This window comes from Sciurus carolinensis, chromosome 13 (assembly GCF_902686445.1).
Source record: "Sciurus carolinensis chromosome 13, mSciCar1.2, whole genome shotgun sequence".
In the NCBI taxonomy this organism is placed as follows: Eukaryota; Metazoa; Chordata; class Mammalia; order Rodentia; family Sciuridae; genus Sciurus; species Sciurus carolinensis.
The window spans coordinates 17,362,424-17,379,206 of record NC_062225.1 but is presented as its reverse complement, the minus strand read 5'-3'; the positions used below and the strand labels follow the sequence as shown (position 1 = coordinate 17,379,206).

Here is a 16,783-nt window from a genome sequence, read left to right as displayed (position 1 = left end):
GCATCCCAGGGTGCTTTTTGAACACCCACCCTACTACGGTGACCCGTCAGGTCCCAGAAATCCATGGAATATGTCTGGAAACCTCTGATGATGGGAATGCCACCCTCCAGGGTTTCATCTTCAAAGGAATGAGTGGAGAGGGAGCCAAGAGGGATCTGCAAGTTAGAGACGTGTGGGAACCCAGTGAGCCACAATACGATGCCCAGGACTCTGGGATCAGAGGTGGTTTTATATGGAGTTGCTGGGGGCCCTGAAGAGGACTCCCTCTTCACTCTCTGCAGAGACAGAGGACTCCCTCAGTGCTCACCCTGCTGCTGTGCTTCTCAGAGCCCTGGGATGCCCCAGGTGTGAGGAGGTGGGGAATCCACATGCCATCCCAGGCTGCTCCTCGGCAACTCTACCTGACCTTCAAGCATGCATATCTGCATCACGTGTCAGCACAATGTTTCCCTGCCTCCCAGCACCAAAGTGCTCTTACACACACTGAGGTTCCACTGGCTCTGGACTAGCCCTTTCCTCTGGGATTCCTGGGTCCTATGATTCAGGAGGCCACAATTCGCAGCACATAGGCTGGGTCCTCTCAGTCCGGGAGAATATAGGCATTGCTCATACTTCTAGTCTATCGTGACCCACGACACAATGCCTGGCTAGACAAGAGTACCCTCCACCACCGGGACGGCCCCTCCCCCTGGCTCAGGACTCATCCTCCAAGTACCTTCAGAATGGCCCACAAACACACGGAGGAAGAGGGAACCCGTGGGCTGGGAACCAACACCCTAGATCCTGGGATCACAGCTGTCCACTGACATGGATACAAAGCTCATGTGCAGTCACCACTGCCTGTCACTGAGGGTCCGATTGAGACACCTGTGGAGTTGGCAGTGGACCTGGATCCCCAGGAGTGGGGGTGAACTGCATCCACTTAAAATTGATGGTGTCCACAGAAAGACAAATTTTGTAGGATTTCACTAATCTCAGATTCCCAGTAAACCAGTTCTTAAAAACATAAAGAAGGATTCCCAATAATCCACTTCAGAAAAACATAAAGAAAAATGTTCTTTTCTTAGGACTAGGGAAGGCACTAGAAGTAGTCTGGTGGCAAGAGCATGTCCACATGAGTTCTGGAGACGGATGGTGGTGATGTCTAGACAGCAACAGGACTACGCTTAATGCCTCTGAATTACAAAGGGGTGTTTGGTGTACTTGACCACAATTTAAAAGCAAGGGGATTGCTGATTGACTCTCCAAGGATTGTTTGTGTTGTGATGCCAGAACGCAAGAGACTGGGTTACTTATAGCACAGGTTTTATTTCTCAAACTCTGGAGGCTGCAAGTCAGGTGCCTAATCCGATAACCTTCTTGTGTCCTCCTGTGGCAGAAGGTAAAACAGGAACAAGGGCTTCTTTGAGTAGCCCCTTCCCAAGGAAGGAGACTCCAAGTTCTCACCTGGTAACACATCATGTGGAAGACAAACCAGAATGACATCCCATGCTCCCCAGAACCAAACTTCTTGGAATGACTCAGAATGTCTGCAAGATTTCACAAGTCATGATCTTGTTATAAAACAAGACTTAAGCTTGAAACGTGGGGAGAGGGCTCCCTTCTCTGCTCCTGGTTGTGGTCTTGGATGTGGTCTTACAAGTCCTTCCTGAGCTTCTGCACACCACCTCCGACAGCCCACCTACCACATTCCCACGGGGCTGACTCACAGTGAAGTCCTGAAGGTTCTCAAGTCCGAAAATCAGAAACATCTCAGGAAATAAATGGGAGAATTGTTCTAAGACCAATAAGAACCACAGTCCTCACACATTCAAGTCTCTTTTAAAATTGCCAGAGTATTTGTACATAAACAATGTCCATCTTCTTCCTGTATTTATGGCTTCTGATACGTAATATAATGAAATGGCAACGTAATTCTCCATAATCCTGGATGATCTAGTAAACAATGACAAGTATCTGTCCACTGAGATACAACTTCTTTCCTGAGACTTTTGATTCGCAGCTGCTGGGACCATGGAGCGAGAAGGATGGACACAGAGCCAACTGCATTTTTCTTGCTTTGCATCAAGGGCAGGAAAAATTGCAGCCAAGAAGAGGGTTTATAGGAGCTGAAATCCTTCAAGTCAAAGTCTGTACACATCTGGTTTCAGGCTGGAAAACTTGCTTGGAGAGGATCCAAGCACCTGCCCACTGAGGAAGCAATCCAAAATAATGACTTACTTCAAAGGATGTCAAGCATCGGGCTTTCAGGAGGGAGGGGGTCATTCTACTCATCTAGGACATGTTACACAGCTCACAGAGCAGGTTCAAAGGGAAACTCTGCAGAGTCCCATGGGGAACACTGCAGAGTGTTGGTGGTTTCAGAGAGAGTGAACCCCCAGGTCACTAGGTCCTCTCGGCCAGAAGGAGGGAACCTGCCATGACGGCAACTAGGACAAGGGACGCCAGGAAGCCTCAGTGGGGAGGGATCTGAAAGAAGGCCAGTGTACGAGATAGAAGAGTGTTCCCTGAAAATTCTTGCTCACCCAAAAGTGGGTGCAAGCTCATGGGGAAAGTCTTTGCACAGAATCAAACTAAGAAGAGGTTACATGGTGAAAGCAGTCTAAATGGGCCCCAAATCCAAAGTTTGGTATTCTTATAGGAAGAGAAGAGTTTGAACAGAGACCCAGGGAGGCCCGGGGAAAGAGGCTGTGTGAAGTTTGAGGCAGAGCCTGGATGCTCCAGACAAGAACGGATCGTGGGCAGCAGCAGGAGGATGGGCAAGAGCAGGGAGAGTTGGGGAGGACACTCCCTGGGAACCCTGGAAGGGAGCGTGGCCCTGGGAGAGCCCACACCTCTTGCCTTGAGTCTCTGGGTTTGGAGGGAAGGTCTCTCCTCTGCCGGAGGCCACCCAGTTTGCAGGGTTTGGTTGAAGCAGCCTACGACCTGCCTGCAGTTGGCCATGCAGGTCAGATCTGGGCCACAGACACACACTAATGACTGCACGGTCTCAGCCATGAGGCACAAGGGCCCACTCAGCCTATGTGGGGAAAGGGCTAGGCACACACTGTGGGGGCTGGTGCCTGTGTTACTGAAACCACACCATAAACCCAACGGAATAAATGATTGACGGGTGGCGGAGCAGTAGGAACTGACCCAAAAGTATTCACACCCTGAACACATTCTTTACTTCAAAACACTTGAGAGTGATTGATATCTATTTCTTGTGACCTTGCTCTCCAGCAAATTATTCTTCAAAATTCAAAGGAGCCTCTCACAGAACCACACAGAAAGGGATGTTAATTACAGATGTTTAGTGTAAAAAGTAGGACTGTTATTTGTTGTTTCTGCTCTTTTGTTAAAATGAAATTTCTCCTGCATTACCTCCACAATCCAAACGGGAATGTGTAAGAAATTCCAAATTGGAAGAGAATATATACTTGCTAAAGAGGCAGTGCCAAGAATTTTAACACTCCAAATGTGTGTGTGTGTGTGTGTTTCAGAGGCAGTCATACTTTAAATGAGAGAGTCCCACAAAATTGAGGAAGATCAGTGCTCTAGCCCTACCACGCAAGCAGTGTGACCTTGAACACGTGACTTAGTCTTAGCAACCATTGTCACTAAGAACTAAGTACATGAATAAAGGTCCTCAGGTGTGAAGTTACAAAATGCGTGGTAAGTATGGAGGAGGATGGGTGGAAGAATTCTCCTACTCAGACAGAATTAGGGAAGGCTGCACCTGCTGTGAGGTGGCTGGGGCGCCTGGGATCCTGCCACAGAGTGGGATTCCAAACCTCAGATTCACTGAACCCAGGCCACAAGAGCAGGCTATAGTCCAGGGACACTGGAGAGGCCCAATGGCAATGGAGGTCGAGAGTAACAAGGTACCTGCCTGGACCCTTAACCCCCTACTCTAAGCAGGGCTGGACGAGGATGCCAGAGACCAGCCACATCAATAGGCCTTCACAAGATCACTGAGTGGCTGCAGCCTGCATCGGGCTCACTGAATCAGGGTGATGCTCTCACAAAGCAAGAGCACTCACTGCGATTTGAGCAGAAGCTCATGTGCTCGGGCGGAAGGCTGGATTGAGCAATGCATTGAGGAATGAAATACACGATTAATATCCAAACCATTTGTGGCTCTTCCACATCATCAGGGGTTCTGATTCAACTCAGTAAAAATGGTTTCTGAAATGGCTTCTAAATATGTTGGGGACTCACTTGTGTGTGGGACTTTCAGGAAAAATGTCATAATATCTCATGAAGCAACTCTTCTCTCTTCTAACCTATTTGCAAGGCTGGGTTGCACAGCAACTCAGCTCTTTCTTCTCATGCCCTCTTCAAATTAATCATGAATGCTTCTTTTGAAGTGAAACAGATGCCTGGGTTCCAGGTGCATGGAAGTGTTGGAAGGCACTGTCCTCCTTAAAACCAAAACAGAAAAAAATAGTTCATTGGTGAGGCACATAGATTGGCATCTGTTATCAATGATCTGTCCTCCCTGGAACCTTCCACATGACCATCTGTCACATTCATGGAACAATGCTTTGCCATGCTCCAAGGGCAGAAGACCATGATGCTGATAACCAGGAAGTCAACTTGAAGAACTTGAAGAGCACAGCCAGAATTGCAGAAGGCACACCAAGGATCTTGAGCACAGCTGCTAGAAAACAAGAGCTCAACTTCAGTACTGACTTCCTGCCACTTACCAAGAACAATGTTAGTGTCAACCACAATACTCAAAGATCCAAGTACCAGGTGACACCCAGCATCCAGTCATACAAGTGGGAAACATCTGCACTGGAACATGTATCTTGTCCTTATTCATATAAATAATCAGGAAAGAAGAAAAAAATGGATGGAAGGCTTCTCGTTTCACTATCACATATCTGATGTAATCCCCTAAAAATAAGACACCCAAAAAGTAAAAACTGTATTTTCAAATGCTTTTCATTTGGGGGACTTTTCTCTTGTGAAAATGAGCTTCCTCCAGATCCCCCTGCCCACTCCTCTACTTCACATTATTCTTTTCCTGCCTCACATGTAGTTTTCATGTATGTTGGATAGTTTGTTCGTTCCTTGTAACATGTCCTCTATTTGTTGAGACCCATTCAGTCCTGATAAGTCAGAATCTGGAGTTTTATAAATTTAAGGGAACTTGAATAAACATCACACTAAAGATTGCAAATAAAAAAATAGTGTGATGGTGACTTGCAGTTTACTAACACACTTTCTTCTTCTAGGAAGAGATGTCACAGAACAAGCATGTCAGTAAGGGAATTCTGCATGTTAAAATTAAAATAAAACAACTATTTGCAGTTCATGTCTACCTTCCCTTGTGCATGGGAGCAGTGTCAGACAGGATATGTGTATTTGAATGTCTACACTCATTATGAGAGCTAACAGGAAACTTTAGCACAATAGGCGACCTAATCTCTGACTCCCTAAAAACCTTCAAACTATTTCTGTGATCACATTCTAAAACGTCCCTACCATAGTTCACACATGGCTCAGAGTTGATACTACTCTTTGTGATTCTCATTCTGTGAGCCCAGTGAAATTAAGCACATTTGATATTCATAGTTTAGAGCAGAAGCCCACTACAGACACAGGGGTCAGGCTGAGCCCTTCTACTTTCTGTTTCCTCAGGGGATTCCCACAGACAAGGTGTGTCACAGGGTTGTGTGTCCCTCTGATGAGCAATTACTGGGTATGCTGGAACGGACCCCCTCACACCTCAACAGCAGATCAAGCTGGGCTCCAGAGTCTCTAGCCAAAGGTGTCTTGTGAGACACACAAAAATCTACTCCTACCTGGTACCACCACATGACTTGACTACTGCCATGGACATTTCTATCAAAGTCAGAAGCACATAACATCCTCCTTTGAGTCCGTCTATAGGATCTCCCCCTGAAATGTCTAGCTGACCTAGATGCCCTGGCCAGAGTAGGACTTTTGGACAGAGCACTGGACACAATTCCATAGTGAAAAATTCACCAGGTACTATACGGCATTGTCTGGTGAACATTTCAATGACCCTACCTGGTTGAGGCTTACATACTAAGAAGAAAAAATTCTTAATTACTCCCGATTAATAAAAACAAATAGCAGCCATTGCCATTTTAAAAATGAAGCAGAAGTTCCAGGTCAACCTCAACAACTTACAAGTCCCTAAACAACTTATTGGGACTCTGTCTCAAAATAAAAAATAAAAAGGGCTGGAGATATGCTCAGTGGTAAAGCACCCCTGTTTTCAATCCCCAGTACCAAAAGAAAAAGAAGAATTTGACCATTTGTGAGATAAGTGCTCTTTTTTCCTAACTTATGATACATTGCCAGTGATTATCATTAATCCACTTCAATATACTTTTCATACTCACTAATTTATATCAAATCTTCACTTTTCTCTTGACTCTGATCATAGAGCACAGAGCATGAAATTCAGAATCTAGCAGAAATATGGCAGAACTTATTGGAAAGAAATTAGATGACAAAGTTCTACATAAAGGTATCCATTACACCACACTGGATGTTGGGAACCAGAATTCATGGCAAACTATCCCTCATGTCCTATCGATATCATGATCCACTTCATTCCTCTATCATGGGAAAGTGTTTTCTTATTTTCTTTCGTCAAGTGCTTATCCACAACCAGGCATGTGTCAGCCAGGCATGTGATCGCAGCAGCTCAGAAGGCTGAGGCTGGAGGATCGCAAGTTTAAAGTCAGCCTCAGCAAATTCGAGGTGCTGAGCAACTCAGTGAGACCCTGTCTCTAAATAAAATACACAATAGGGTTGGGGATGTGGCTCAATCCGCAGTACTCCCTGCAAAAAAAAAAAAAAAAAAGTTTACCCACTTACACCAATGAAGAACACTACTATCTATTTCCTTTAGGTTAAAAGAAAAGAAAAGAAAGGAAAAAGAAAACAAAGAAATTCAGATGCAACAGAGAATCAACCAACTCAGGACAGTACACACATTTCTGATTTGAGGAGTGGCAATCATTTATTATTCTACTTGGGGATTCCAATGTCTCTGGGCATAAAACTTTGTGTCTGTAACATTTCAACTTGACTCCAAGAGAAAAAACACTTAGAACAATCTACAATCTACATGAAGGGGCAAAAAAAAAGTTTATTTTTACAAAAAGTTTTAAAATAGTCCTACCTGACTTTGTTTTCTCAACATATAAGTAACTGCAATTTAGACATATAAAATTTAAAACACACAGAGACACATACACACAAAAGAAAACAGAGATAAACAGAATGTAAAGTAGTAGGGTTGGGGATATAAATCAGTTGGAAGAGTGCTTGCCTTGCAAGCACAAGGTCCTGTGTTCAATCCCCAGTACTGCAAAAATAAATAAATAAATACACAAATATATAAATAAATAAATAGTCAAAGCAAAAAGTTAATATCCAGTACGAAAGATTTATCTGAACAGAATGTAAAATAGTGAGATTCCACCACAGTGACCAAGATGCATCTGGAGTCACTGGAAACAAAAACAGGACCATGTACTATTTATAAGTCCCTCATTTTTAACCAAAATGAATATTTTCAAAGAATACCTGTACATTTCCATGGCGCTTTCTGCAGTAGAATCACTGGCTTCTTGGCACACATAAGAGGTCTTCTTTGGGCAGTGTATCCAGCTGAAAGATGTCACCAACTTGCTCTCACATTTCCACATTGCCACAAAAAAAAAAGTCTGATATTCTACTGAATAAATCTTGAAGTGGACCAAACACCACACTTTGTTCCATATTTCGAAAATAGCAAATGCAATTTCAACTCAAAAAGTATTCGTTATTAGGGAAAAAGCAAGCATAACCTCTTACACACACTGTTGTAATCTAGGACTGACATTTCCTACATCCTCATTTCTTTAACACAGCTACTTCACATTCCTTAGAGCTGTCAAATTCATTCTCATCCAAGCTGAATACACATCCCTGCTCACATGGCATTGTGAGCATATTTCCACCCACACCACGCATCAGCAAACATTTAGGTTTTCAATAAAAACTTAGGCTTCACCATTTTGGAAACTGCTTAACCCCTGTCAGCTCAGATTTCTCATCTGTAAAACAAAAAGTGCAACGGGACTATCTCATGGTTTCCTGAAGTCCAATAAAGGAACCCAGTGCTCAGGCAAGCCTGAAAGGTGGCATGCAAACAGTACATTTTAGCGATAAGCCCCCGTCACTGGGAATCTGTCCATGTTACATATCGCATGGAGCCAAAAGCGATCTGATCCAACTCTCTCCCAGGGTGGAACCTGGAGCCCACAGGACCGAGCGCCTTGCTGCCTCCCTAAGTCACTGCTCTCGCCGCTGCTCCACTAGAGACCCCTTCCTATGTTGCACTGCTTCACTTAATGCTGGAAACACCGGAGGGTCTCCTGGCGCTGTCAGCCAGGAGCAGGAAGAAAGCAGCAGGGGTTTCGAGGCGGGAAGTTGAGGAAGAAAGAGAGAGAGACGCGGGAGAGAAACAAGGTGGCGGGTTGCCGGTGGCCGTCAGTGGACACCGAAGTACCTGGAGGCGGCTCCTCTCCACGCGGCCTCCCTCGCCCTGGCGGAGGGTCCTCCTCCGTCGCCCTCCACTCTGCAGGGCGTCTGCTGGCCGGGCATCCTCTTCACCTGGAGTCCGGGTCCCAGGCGAGGCTGCTGCGGCCACGCCGCCCTGGACAGGACCCTGGAGCCGAGACCACACCCGGCTGTGAGCAGAGTCCCCGCGGAGGACCCGCCCTCGGGAGAACCAGGACAGCGGGACCGGGCGGCCTTAGGTGGGGAGGCCACAAGGCGGGCCTGAGGGACAGACAGCCGGGAGGGAGCCTGCGAAGGCGGCGGCAGCGCCCTCCCGGGTCCCACTCCGTCCCCAGGCCTGGCGCGGGGGTCTTGGCGCCGAGTCGGTGGGCCACTCCCGCCCCGCTCACCTTCCACGCCGGCCGCCGGGACCTGCGAGCCGCCCGGACACCCACCGCCAGGGCGCGACCTCCGGCACGTCCGCCTCGGACCCAGGCGCCGCTGCGGGTCAAAGTTCCGCCTCGGCTAGGCCCCGCCCCTCCCGTCTCCGTGGCGACGTTTCCGCGGAGCTTCTGCCTCTGGCTTCCTTCTGCTGTTCACTTGGCACAAAAATTCTAATGTTAATCAATTCAATGAATCAATCAAATAAGTCTCGTGATGAAACCACCCTAATCATGGTGTATCAACCTCTTTTATTCTGTGCTGCATTCCCGTGGCAAGAGTGTTTGGAATTTTGGCATCATGCTATGAATCAGATGGGCCTGTACCTTTGTTTTCTGCTTCTCTTCTTGGGTGACAACTTTCTGCTGTCCTCAAAATGGGTGGGGGTAGGGCTGTTTTCTCTACTGTTCTTTGCGGGAGAATCTTAAGAATGAAAATATGTCTTTTGAAAATGTTCGGTTACTTTCAGATAAAGGCAATTGAGGGCAGTGTTTTCCTTCGGGGAAAAAATAGACATTGCTTGCATTTCTTTTACAGCTAAGGGGAGCACTCTGATCTTGTGTTTCTGTCTGTGTGGCCCACTTCTGTCTTTCCAGGAAGTTAACCATGACACTAAATTTCTGCAGTGTCAAGAGTTGCTCTTCTATCCTCTGATCTGTTTTTCTTTGTGTGGTTCCATTCCATTTCATTAAACAATGATTTTTGTCCTCTCAAATACACAACTTTTGCTTTTTTGATCTCTCCTGTTGTGTTTGTATTTCATGGATTTCTGTTGTGTTCATTTCCTTTCTTCTACTTTCAGGAAGCATTTGTTTGATTGATTAGGACTTTTGAATCTTCTTCCCCCCGCTGGCCCCAGCAAGGCAAGAACCTAATATTTCAAGGGTTGTTTGATAGGAGTTTGGTATGAAAACACAGACACTGAAATCTTCTCAGCTGAACGATCAAATTGTTGAGGCATGTGTTGGCTGTATTATTAACATCCCCTCATTAGGGAAGGTCCTCCTCCTCAGCACAAAGCCATACTTGACTGGAGGATTCACGGTATTAAAGACTTTGGCATAGTAGAGAATCCTCAGTTCTGGGGAGAAGGGGATAGATGGGTGGTAAGTGGCACTCAAGGGGTATATCACAAAACACCCCTAACACCTGAGCATCTCCTCCAGGACAGGCCTGAGCCACAGACCTGAGAGCTCTCCAGTTCATCTCCAGTGCCACAATAGTCCTCAATAGTCCTCCCTGAGGAAAAACTCTGCAGAGAACCTAAACAGACTTAATGTCTGTTGATTCCAAAGGACGTTGGCCTCCAGAACAACCCAGGTCGGCTTGGATCTGCCAAAGGAACACCCTGCTTCGGTTTGCATCTGGAATCTCCTGCAAAAGTCTCCTGTGTTGAAGGTTTGGTCTACGATGCAACCATGTGCATGGGTGGGTTTGGGGGGAAGTATTTGATGGTGAGTGCTCTGACCTCATCATGAAATGCACATGGAAGAGGAATGCACCTACTGAGAGGTGTAGGAACTGGAGGTAGGTTGGGCATAAGGTTGGTGTGCCCTTAGCAACTCTATCTTTTCCCTGTTGGCTCCTCTTCATCCTCCTTCTCCTCATAGTATTCCTTCTCCTTCTCCTATCTGCCTTTCTCTCCCTCCCTCTATCACCCTCATTCTCTACTCCAGTCTATGCCCAGGTTGGCAAGAGCTGAGTTGCTTTCCTCTACCACACACTTCTGCCATTATGGACAGTCTCAGTTCAGAACCAAATGGAAAGTTATGAAACCTGGAGCCAAAACATTTGATTCCTTCACCACATCATTTTCCTCAGGTATTCCCATAGTGACAAAAGGCTGATCAACGCAGACACCAAAATAAAACCATGCTTCTGATATTGGTAGTGACCGCCTCCATTTGGACCATGCTTCCTAGAATGGAGGCCACATCCCAAATGTCACTCTATGGAGAAAAATGGTTCCAAAGACCAGGAAGGGGACTGCTTCACTCTAACCATTTGCTATAGCCCATGGATGCCATAACACCCTGTGGGGTCCAGACACCCAGCTAGATGTTCCTTTGACCACCTGTTTCTGCAGCCCTTCTCTGGCCTAGCGCCTGCTCTCAGTCAATGCTGGGTTGAATGTGTGTACTTCTGACATGACTTGTTTAGCCTACCTAGGATTCAGCCTTCCTCTTCTGTAAGCCTCTGCAAACCTCAGACTTCGTGGATTAAGATAAGAGAGAATGTACCATACGACTGTTCAGGATGGGGGGTTTCAGTGTGAACAGACTGGGATCATGGTTCCTGTGGGTGTTTGGCTCACCAAACAAAATAGTAATGGCATTATTTCAAGATCAACTTTGTGGCATATGTGCTTAGGAAGCCATCATCTGACTTTAGTTAGACATAATAATCTGGCTATTCTGATATCTTGTGGGGAAGGGGACACAGGCACTGGGGACTTAGGAATTTGGCTAAGTACCGACCTGTGCTTGTTTCTGATCGAGTCCTGTCCTGGACTGCTAGAATACTGCCCATCCTCCACATGGGCAGGGCTTTTCATGTCAGACACATGGTTTTCAATAGTGCTGCTTCGGTCCACATAAGTACTACTTCCATCCATTTCCCATTCATTCCAATCTGCCTCTGAAAGCACTCATACCAGTGAGTCATGGGGCCATACTGCCCCTTAAGGAAAATTTCCTCCTTGCTCCTCATGGATGTTAGCACTAAATACCTGTTCAGGTCCAGGGGGGGACACAAGGTGTGGTGTTGCACCAGTCAGTGGGGCAATGTATAGAACCCAGAGACTTTTACAGCAAGCTCAGTACAGCTGGCTTTGTGCACGAGGTCCACCACACCCAGTTTGAGTGTTCTTTGGGGTCAGACACTATTACTCTGGGCTGCAAGTTGTCTTGAGTCCACTTTCTGACCACTGCTCCCTGCCATCTGATTGTCCCACGTACGCTGATGTCTTGAGGTGATTTGCCCAAGCTCGTGGTCTACTGGATTCTCTTCCTATAGCAAGTGTTGGTCCAGGGCACTGAGTATGACAGCCAGAGCCCTACCATGGCAGGTCACCTGTATCGTTGTGGGAAATAAGTCATCATGGAATGGGCCTTGGACTGGCTACCAGAGCACAGTGGTCAGGGACTTTCATGAGAAATTCAGGTCTGAACACCTGGACACAATTTTGTTATTCAGGTTCCTAAGGGTGGCCTCCATATAATCATGAGGGGGTCTTCTGATGCCCTAGTAGCCCAACCTTCAAACAAGAGTCCACCTATGTCTGCCACTGCCCTGTGTATATTCACATTACACTCGTGGTAAAAGGATCAAATAGCCTGTGCACACACTCCATGCCCACCAAGGTCAAAGAAATGGGCCAGTGGCCTCCCCATATGCCAGGTCTGCTCAGGGATGCAGGCTACATTTGTGGGTGGCCCAGGCAGAAACCCTACAGGCTTGGGTCATAACAGCAAGGGCACAAAACAGACTCACAAACAAGACCATGCATGGGAGGGCTTAACGGCAGCCATGAGACCTCTTGGATCCAGAGGCTCAGTGCTGGATGGGGTGTAATGGGGCACCTGACCCAGTAGGGGAAGTGATTGAAAATGACTTCTCTGCAACTGGACACCAGGATGATTAGGGTGTGCACTCCACATTCATATGAATTCTGCCAAGGGACCCTCTCTGTTCGTTACTGAAGGGACATACAGACACTGACACCGCTGTCCTCCTCCATGGGCACCAGCATTCTCCATCCCATACAGTGGAACCAGCACCCTAGACACTACTCTGTCCTCATCTCCCACCAATACCTGCCCCTGCATTCTGGCCTGCACTTCTTGCCTCCCAACACAGACTCCCTCAGACATGGGGGCAGACATGCTGGTGCTCTCCCTTCTCTCAGGTCAACACTGACCTCTCTTCTTTCTTTCCATCTATCCTTCCTGACCACCCAGAAGCTCCAATTCTAAAGGGCAGGAATAGTCCATGACATCTGATGCGTGCTTGCTCCCTGCCCTGGGGTAAGCACCAGGAGACACCCCTGCTGCCAGGCTTACCAGGCCCCTCTTGTACTTCTGTCAACTCTGCTCCTCTAAGCTGAAATGAACCAAGCAGCTCTCTCCCACCTGCATGTTTTAGAAGAGCCGTGAGGATCTCCTAGGACACTGGGCTTCATGAAGCATTTAATGGCTATGAACCTGGGTCCTGGTTTTGGAGAAGGGGTGCTGCTCAAGGCTGGGGTGTTGCTGGACATCATTGCAGAGGACTCTGAAGTGGATTCCAAGAACTGTGGGGATGGCAACGTCAGCAAGGCCAGAAACTGTAAGACACCCCAGCCTGGCAGTTTGCTCTATGGGCATTCTAGAACATATGTCCAGCAACTGAGGCTTCTTGTTTCCTCGTGAAGATGTGGAGTGTCACCAGAAGAAAGGAGCGAATAAGGTGGGTGTTTACATTCCTTCCCTTGACCTTGGTCCACTTGCTGGTGGGTTGTTTTCTCAGGCTGGAGAAAGGATTGAATTGAGAATTCATAGCATAAAAGATGAATACATTGTCAGGGATCTTCAGCTCTGGAGAGGGAGGGACAGAGTGGTGGTCAGTGACTCTCATGGCATACACCACAGGACACACCCAACAACTGAGAGCCTTTGCCAGGTCAGGCCTGAGCAACAGACCTTAGAGCCCTCCAATCCAGTTACAGTACCATCAAAGATTTTCTCCATGATTCTTCCCTGAGGAAAGACTATGCACAGGAACTAAACCAATCTATCACCTTTCAAAGAAAAAGCACCTTGGACCCCAGAATGGCTCAATTCAGGTTGGACCTGCCAAAGAGTCACTGTTAGGGTTTGCATCAGAATTTGCCCCCAATGGCTCACGTGCCGAAGTTTTTCTCTGAATGCAGCAATGTTCACTCAAGTGTTTCCAGGGAATCATTTGATGTGAGTGCCTTGACCCAATCAGTGGATTAATCCATTCATAGATGAATACAGTCCTGGGACTTGGTATAAATTGAAAGTATGTTGGGCAAGAATGGAGGATGACCTCAGCAGGAATGTGTCCTCAGAACAGAATTTTTTAGGTCTTCCTCTTCCTCCTCATCATTATCCTTCTGATTGGTTATTCTTATTCTGGTTATTATTAAACCTCTTGTGCATTTTGTATTCCTTCTTCTTGTTCTCCTCTTCCCCATCCTCCTCCACTTTAGTATGGATTCCACTTGTAGTCCATTTTTCCCATCTTAGTCTAAAATCATCCCTAAGAGTGACCCATGGTGCATATTCCTGCTGGAAGGAGCCTGTCTTTGTTGCCCCTCATGGATGTTAGCTGTGCAATGGCTGATCAGGTGCAGCCTGATCACATGTTAGGGAGGTCCAGCAGCCCCAGGGCAGCACAGAGAAGCTGCAGCTTTTAGGGCCACCTCAGTGCAGTTTCCTTTGTGCACAAGGCCCACCACACAGTTTTTATCTGTTTTACTAGGCCAAGGACTCTTCTTTGGGCTGCAAGTTGTTCTGAGCTTGCTCATTGATTATCTCTCCCCACCATCTGATTGTCCCACTTAATCTGATGTTGTGAGATGATTTGCAGGAGCTCAAAGTCTTTCAAATCCTCTTCTTCCTAAAGTAGGTGTCAGTCCCAAACCATGCATACAATAGCAGGAGCCCTATCCCAGCATGTCAGTTGGATCAGAATGGGAGACAGGTCATCAGGGTAGGTGCCCCCGGAGGGCATGCCCGGAGGACAGCAGTCAGGGACATTCAGGAGACACCTCAGCTGTGAACACAAAGGCACCATCTCATTATCCTGCTACCTGAGCCTGGACTCCCTGTAATCACATGGGTTCTGCCCATGGGCTACTAGCCCTGTTACTGCCTATAATTGCCATTGTCCTGTGTGGAGCCACTTTTCACTCAGAGTAAAAGGACCAATGAGCCTGTGCACAGACACACTCTACTCTCCCCGAGATCTCGGAGTAATAGGCCAGTGGCCCATTATATGCCAGCTCTACTCTGGGATGCAGGCTGATTCTGTACTTGGCACAGGCAGAAATGCTGCAGGCTTCGGTCCTGACAGCCAGGACAAAAAAACAAACTGAGGAACAAGACCATGATGGTGAGAGACCAACAGTAACCAGGAAAGCTCCTGGCTTCCTGAGTCTCAGTGCTGGCTGGGGTGTAATGGGACACCTGAGTCAGCAGGGGGAGGAGAGATCACGTCTCTTCTAAATCTGGGCACCTGGAACATTAGAGTGCATACTCCACATCCATATAAATTCTACAGAGACTCACTCCCTATTGAATAGCTCCCTATTCAAGGGATACACGGACTGCGACACTCCTGGCCTCCTGTATGGCTCCTAGGTGTCCGTGGCCCCAAAATACCACAACTAATCACGCCAAGGAGGCTCTCAGCCCCTCCCCACCAGCAACACACCCCCTCCCATACATAGGAGAAAGCACTGCCACCTCCTCTGCTCCAAACTCCAAGGGTCCACCTCAGGAATATCAGGTCCATACAGTGCAGCCTGCACCTAGATATTTCTCTGGCCTCATCTGTCCCCTGTACTTGCGCTTCCACTTGTGGCCTGCAAACCCCCAGCATGCAGGTCTACTCACACCTGGAGCTGGGCATGCTGGTGCTCTCCCTCCTCTTAGGTCAAGTCCTTAACACTGACCTCTCTCTTCTTTATCCCCACATACCCTTCCTGACCACCCAGAAGCCCCAATTCAAGATGGCAGAACTAGTCCATGGTGTTGGCTATGTTTTCTGCCTTTTCCAGTGTGGGCACCTGGGAGAAAACCCTGCTGTCAGGTTCACCAGGATTCTCTCGTACTCTGCCATGCTTTGCTCCTCTAGGTTGATATGAACCATGCAGCTGTCTCCCAGCTGTGTAGATGGGCAGCGAGGAGCTGCTAGTGGAGACACCGCAAGACTGGACTCACTGTTGCTTTTGGTGGCCATGGGAAAGGGCCTGGCTGACTGAAGAGGTGCTGCTCAAAGATGCAGTGATGCTGGACGTCATTGCTGAGGACTCTGAATTCAACTCCAAGAACTGTGGGGATGGCAACATCAGCAGAATCTCAGAAACTGAGGGACACTTCAGGTTCACAGCACTCTCTAGGGGCTTCTGGCAACTATCATTTTTCTAGTCCTATAGGGAAGTTGTTCCTTTTACACACTGTACGATGTACAGCTTTATAGGCACTTACTAAACTGTCTCACTTTTGAGAGATTTTTTTGACAAGTTGGAGAACACTTCTTTCCAAGTTATTTTGTACTTTGTTATACAGTAAATCCCAATTTGAACTGGTTCACTTACCAAAATTAATTTGACTCTCTGATCATAAATGGACCTGGGTTCCATCTCCACTCTGTGGTGGCCTTGATCCTGCCTTTTTCCTCTCAGCAATTAGGTCCTGAGGCAAACTTCTACTGCAGTGGCAAATTCTGTTCACTAGCATTCAGAGCTGCTGCATTTCATCAACATGCTAAAGGAAAATAAACATTATCATTAAACTAATTTATTACACACAAGTCCCCAAACTCACTGACTGTACACTTTGCAGCATGTTATCCTTGAACCAACCACAGTCAAACACGAGAGATGCTCCACACCATACAAGAGCAAGAATAGATAACAGAGAGAGTACCTAATGTCTCCAGTAGTCTTTCTCGGTCTTTTAGTTGACACTTCCTTTACCTAATAGAATCAGCTACCATTTATTTGATTCCCACTCTATACTGCAACTCTTTGCATCCTTTGGTCCATTTCAAACTAAAGGGAACTGAGTTGTCTTTCCCGGTTCCCTTATTTGATGGGATTGTA

General features: G+C 47.1%; 1 long non-coding RNA gene across 5 annotated transcripts; it reads right to left on the bottom strand.

The window, feature by feature from the left end:
• Positions 1–949: 949 nt before the first annotated feature.
• LOC124963079 (uncharacterized) lies at positions 950–16,011 on the bottom strand. Of its 5 annotated transcripts, none has more exons than XR_007104645.1 (8): positions 15,900–16,011; positions 8,922–14,730; positions 8,522–8,680; positions 7,555–7,638; positions 6,360–6,804; positions 4,689–4,881; positions 4,201–4,403; positions 950–2,190 (listed from the first exon to the last, which is right to left on the bottom strand). It is a non-coding gene; the product is annotated as an uncharacterized LOC124963079 (long non-coding RNA). The 5 variants fall into 5 exon arrangements; XR_007104648.1 differs by having other exon boundaries at positions 4,689–4,798; XR_007104646.1 differs by lacking the exon at positions 4,689–4,881 and having other exon boundaries at positions 4,201–4,642.
• Positions 16,012–16,783: the final 772 nt, after the last annotated feature.